We start from the raw sequence: 5,589 nt of genomic DNA, 5'->3' as shown, positions 1-5,589 counted from the left end.
TACTTCATTTACTCACCCTCAATTAGTTGCAAACATTTAGGAGATTGTTTCTATGGTTAAACACTAAGGAAGATATTTTGAAGAAAGCTGAAAACATGTAACCATTGACTTACATACAAATACTATGGAAGTCAATGGTTACAGGTTTCCAGCTTTCCTTTAAAGTATCTTCTATTGTGTTGAACTGAAAAAAAACTCGAATAGGTCTGAAATGAATAAATGGGTGAGTAAATGATGACAAAATTAACATTTTTGGGTGAACTGTCCCTTTAAGAGAGTTTTGTTGACCAGTTAGGTTAGAACCAACCAATATCACTGTCAGTTTTAAGTCTGTTTCTATCATTAGACGCTAGTGTTATCACTGCTCTGTTAAATTTGACGTCATAAAGCCTAAAATCCATGTATTTTTAAATAATGTGTGTAACTGGGAAAAAGGAACATGGTTAATTGTGACACTCTGTGCAGCAAATTAAAAATACACCTTAACCAAAATAAACTGTTGTGCAATGTGTATTTATATAGTGCATTTATCATGTACATACTTTTATTCATACACCCAAAGTGCTTCATAATCATAAAAGGGGTCTCACCACACCACCACCAGTGTGCAGCATCCATATGGATGATGCGACGGCAGCCACAGGACAACGGCGCCAGTGCACTCACCACACACAAGTTATTGTTGGAGTGGAGAGACAGTTATACAGCCAATTTGGTGGATGGGGATGATTGGGAGGCCATAATGGGTAAGGGGAGACGGAGGGAATTTGGCCAGGACACTGGGGTTACACCCCTACTCTTTACGAGAAGTGGGATTTTTAATGAGAGAGAGAGAGAGAATCTCTCATCTGAAAGACTGCGCCCACTGACAGTATGGTGTCCCCTTCACTATACTGGGGCATCAGGACTCACACAGACCGCAAGTTGAGTGCCCTCTGTTGGCCTCACGAACACCACTTCCAACAGCAACCTAGTTTTCTCATGTGGTCTCCCATCCTGATACTGACCAGGCTCAGCCCTGCTTAGCTTCAGTGAGTAACCCGTATTGGGCTGCAGGGTGATATGGCTGTGGCTGTTCGTCCTCTCATTCTCATTCAATTTGATCAACTGGTTGATTTTTAGATTTATGAATTTGGTTAAATATAAGAAAACACCAAAGTTTTAATGTAAGAATAACAAACTATATTCATGTTCAATTTGTGTGCACCGGTCATTGTGTTGAAGTTCTGCTGGATAATATTCTCTAGTTTATTCTGGTTTACATTGTTGAAATGTTGCTTCTGTAGTAGAGTTTTAGATTGAATTTTCTTATTGAGTTTTAAATTATTATTATTAGGGCTGAACAATATATTGTTTGAGCATTGATATTGCAATGTGTGTATTGATGTGGTTTCTGGCTTTTCTCTTAATGAATCGAGCTCAGACTGGGGTTATGAATATCAGAAGAATATACTTTATTGGAATATTTCCCAAAAAAGCAGACAGCCTGGAGCAGACCCATCTCAGTCTCTCCCCAGGACAAATCCAATGTCCCTCAAATTTGCTATCCCCTTTATCCTTGCTTCCTCCCACCTTTGTGTTTTCACAGCTGTTTACTGGTTCAACAGGCCTCTCCCAGCTCCTACTCCTTTACGACCCCTATTTAAAGACCCCTCTTCTTGTTGGCCCTTATGATGTACATATCTAATATAATCATCACCGTTTTTCCACATATAGTTCACATTTGGTAATCATGACTAGTATCTATGTTTCAAACATCTAAACTGGACTCTTCTCTCCCATACAGTATCTTTTCAAATATACAGGACAGTTTCAACGTATTGTATACATTTCATGCCTTTCTGACACAGATGGTTCTCAATTCATCCCCAAGTCCCCTCTCATGCTCTATTATGACCCCTTTGCCTTAACCTATCACCAGTTTTCAAAGATTTATAATGGCAGATTCGTAGGGCCCTCCGCTCACCCAATTAAATGTGTCTTCATATAGGTTTAGTAAATAAAAATCTTCTTCGGTATTTGCAATAGGCACATTGCAGGATTATATTATTTATTAAAGATTAAAATCTGATCAATTGAATTATTTATACAGTAATGACCATGTTAGTTCCTAGTTAGTTACTGTGTATTTATTAATTTTTGCTTGTAATTTATTATAATTATATAAAAGTCTTCAGATCATTCCAGTCGATCTAAATAAATGAAATCTTTCCAAACAGAGCTCTTGAGGTCATCTGCTGAAATTATATCCCAATGATGCTCTATTGGACTGAAATCTGGTGACTGTGGAGGCCAGTTGAGTACAGTGAACTCATTGTCATGTTCAGGAAACCAGTCTGAGATGATTCGCGCTTTATGACATGGCGAGTTATACTGCTGGAGGTAGCCATCAGAAGATGGACTTAAATCTTCTTTCTTCTCCATTCTGATGCTCGGTTTGAACTGCAGCGAATTGTCTTGATCATGTCTACATGCCTAAATGCATTGAGTTGCTTTCATGTGATTGGCAGATTAGAATTCGCGTTAACAAGCAGTTGGACAGGTGTACCTAATAAAGTGGCCGGTGAGTGTAAATATACGAATATATATTGTAATATTGCAAATCTCTGTGTAGATCATTGACTGCTGTCAGACTGTCCAAAATCTCAATGGATTATTACAATTAGAGGAGCAAAAATAATGTTCAGGAATGTAAACTAATATTTCCTACTGACACAACAGCAAATGATAGAAATACCTGACTTAAAACCATTGGTAACACTTTACAATCAGTTTGAATTAGTTCATGTTAGTTATTGTATTTACCAACACGAACAACAAAGAACAAGTGTGTTAGTTAACATTAGTTCATGGAAATACAGTTGTTCATTGTTAGTTTAACTCAAAGTGCATTATTAACTAATGTTAACACTGATGAATTTGAATGTTAACAACGCAGTAAGTGCCAAACTATGATGAACAGATTCTGCACAAGTATTGTTATGTATTCTGTCAAATGTACAATCAAATGTAACAGAATACATAACAATACTTGCACATGTTCTGTACAAGTATTGTTATAGTTCATTTGCACATCAATAACTGTGTGGTTTAGCTCAGCTACTAAATATGACCTCCAAAGACTACGTCGAATAGTTCGGACTGCTGAGCGAATCACTGGTACAACCTTCCTACTCCCCAAGAGCTGTACTTATCCAGAGCGAGCAGAAGGGCTGCCAAAATCACTCTGGACCCCTCACACCCAGCACACTGCCTCTTTGAACTTTTACCTTCTGGTCGACGCTACAGAGCACTGCGCACCAGAACAGCCCGATACAGAAACAGTTTCTTCCCTCAGGCAATCCATCTCATGAACACTTGATGATAATAATTGCGAAACCAACATCACTTTTATTCACGTATACACTTAACAACACACTTTACATGCCAATTTGCACATAACAGCTGCACATATAACGTTGTATATAGTAATAAACATGTATATACACTTGTCAATCTGTATATTTGCACTCACTACTTCTATTTTTTTTAAAATATATTTATTATCTGTTTTTTTTGTCCTGCCTCTGTAATCCTGTTGCACTGTAGAAGCTCTGTCACGAAAACAAATTCCTCGTATGTGTGAACATACCTGGCAATAAAGCTCTTTCTGATTTCTGATTTTGATGTTAGCCAATACATGAACCTATTGAAACCTTACTTTAAAGTGGGACTTTAAACCATTTTTAGCAGCTGAAATTCTTTTCTAATAATTTGGGCTACACAATAAACATTCACAGTCAAAGTCATAAGCTGTCATGTACTTGATCAGCATGCTGCACTCATTACTCAGCCACCTGTTGCTTTACCCGATTAGCGCCATGTTAGCACATCCACACACTTCTAGGTAAACAAGTCCAGGCATGTCATATAGGTATCATACTGAGTTTAACAGGACATGATGGCATGAGGGAAAAACAGAAGTTGTCCATCACAGCAGGCAATGACAGCATGAGCTCCTCAACACGAATACTAACAAATCTAGAATAATCCCAGATGAACAGCACGTATGCTGGTCCACAGTCAAGAGCTGTTTTGCAGTTCGGAGCTCAGGGGGGAACATATGAACAACAGTTTTGTTGCGTCATTCCAAATATATCCCTGAATTTTAATTTTTCTTGTAATTAGCAAATAAATAAACGTTTATAAATTCAGTAAGCACTTTTGAATTCATTTATATTCACAATTAAAGGCTTTTTAAACTATAATAGAGACATTTTAAATTTACAGGGGCGTAGAAAACGGGGGGGGTCTCTACTTTTAGAGACAGACCTTTTAGAAACGTGAATAATAATTGTATGAACATATGGTCTCATACAGCCCCCAACATTTTTAAATGTCCGCTACGCCCCTGTAAATTTATGACATGAAGCTGTTGATAAGTACAAAGTAGATTTTTGTCTATTTTGAAAACTGTTTCTGACCAGCTCAGCTACATATTAACACAGGTGGCATGGTGGCTCAGTGGTTAGCACTGTCGCTTTACAGGAAAAAAGTCGCTGATTCGAGTCCCGGCTGGGTCAGTTGGCATTTCTGTGTGGAGATTGCATGTTCTCCCCATGTTGGCGTGGGCTTCTCTGGGTGCTCCGGTTTCCCTACAGTCCAAAGACATGCGCTCTTGGTAAATTGGCTGTAGTGTTTGAGTGTGTCTGATTGGGTGTTTCCCAGTACTGGGATGCAGCAGGAAGGGCATCCGCTGAGTAAAATATATGCTGCATAAGTTGGAATAGTTTTTGTTTGATTCAACACCAAATAAATAGGTAGTTTCTCATAATTCTCACTTTTTTTCCTCACAAAATCTCAAAATTATTCACAAAAATGATTTCACATCTTATATTTCTGAGAAAAAAGTTGTGTTGCTCAGAATCACCAATAAAAGGTCACAATTCTGCAATAAATGGAAAAAAAAATAGCAATAGCGTCTCAGTTTCTCTGGATATACAATTTATACCCTCAAAAACAAATGATCAAAAAGTCATAACATATTTTTTATGATAACTGTTTCAACTTGAGTTTACAAGCTGTTTCAATGTTAGTTAAATTGACTCATAAGAGGCCCACACGGAATCTGTGTGCAGATTTTCAGCCCATCGAGTCTATTTATTAACTTGTGTGTAAATGTATTTTTATTCAGTTTTTTGAATAATTTCAGTAATATAATTGACTAATATGAAAACGTTCATATGATTTACTTACAATACAGTTTGTAAAGTAATAATTTCTTTTATTAGCTATATTGTAATTTTATAAGAGATTTGCTGTGTTTACCAAGTGGATCTCGATGGATTTGCATTGTAAACATTAAATAAAAGTTAAAAATGTATTATTTTTTATTTCATATATTAAGTTCGTAGTTACGAAACTCCTAAAATCATTCCGCATAAATCCACAGATTTTTCACAATATTCTATGCAGAAATAGCAAAAATGTCTGCCGATTCTGTCTGGCCCGATAGAAGGTTAATTTTGATTGAACTTTAGAAAATCTAAGGCAACCATGTAATTATTTACAGTGTAGTTATGTTTGAGTTAAACACTTTTATTTGTTTAG

The 5,589-nt window shown here is 36.8% G+C and overlaps 1 protein-coding gene across 2 annotated transcripts in view; it reads left to right on the top strand.

Annotated features, from left to right (window-relative positions):
- dis3l2 (DIS3 like 3'-5' exoribonuclease 2) overlaps positions 1–506 on the top strand; it is a 55,010-nt gene extending 54,504 nt beyond the window's left edge. For both annotated transcript variants that reach the window (XM_056472549.1, XM_056472555.1), the window contains exon 21: positions 1–506. This exon is cut by the window's left edge and continues 2,389 nt beyond it. The gene's annotated coding sequence lies outside the window, so the exon portion shown is untranslated.
- Positions 507–5,589: the final 5,083 nt, after the last annotated feature.

Source organism: Danio aesculapii, chromosome 2 (assembly GCF_903798145.1).
Source record: "Danio aesculapii chromosome 2, fDanAes4.1, whole genome shotgun sequence".
Classification (NCBI taxonomy): Eukaryota; Metazoa; Chordata; class Actinopteri; order Cypriniformes; family Danionidae; genus Danio; species Danio aesculapii.
This window is presented reverse-complemented; position numbering and strand designations above follow the sequence as displayed.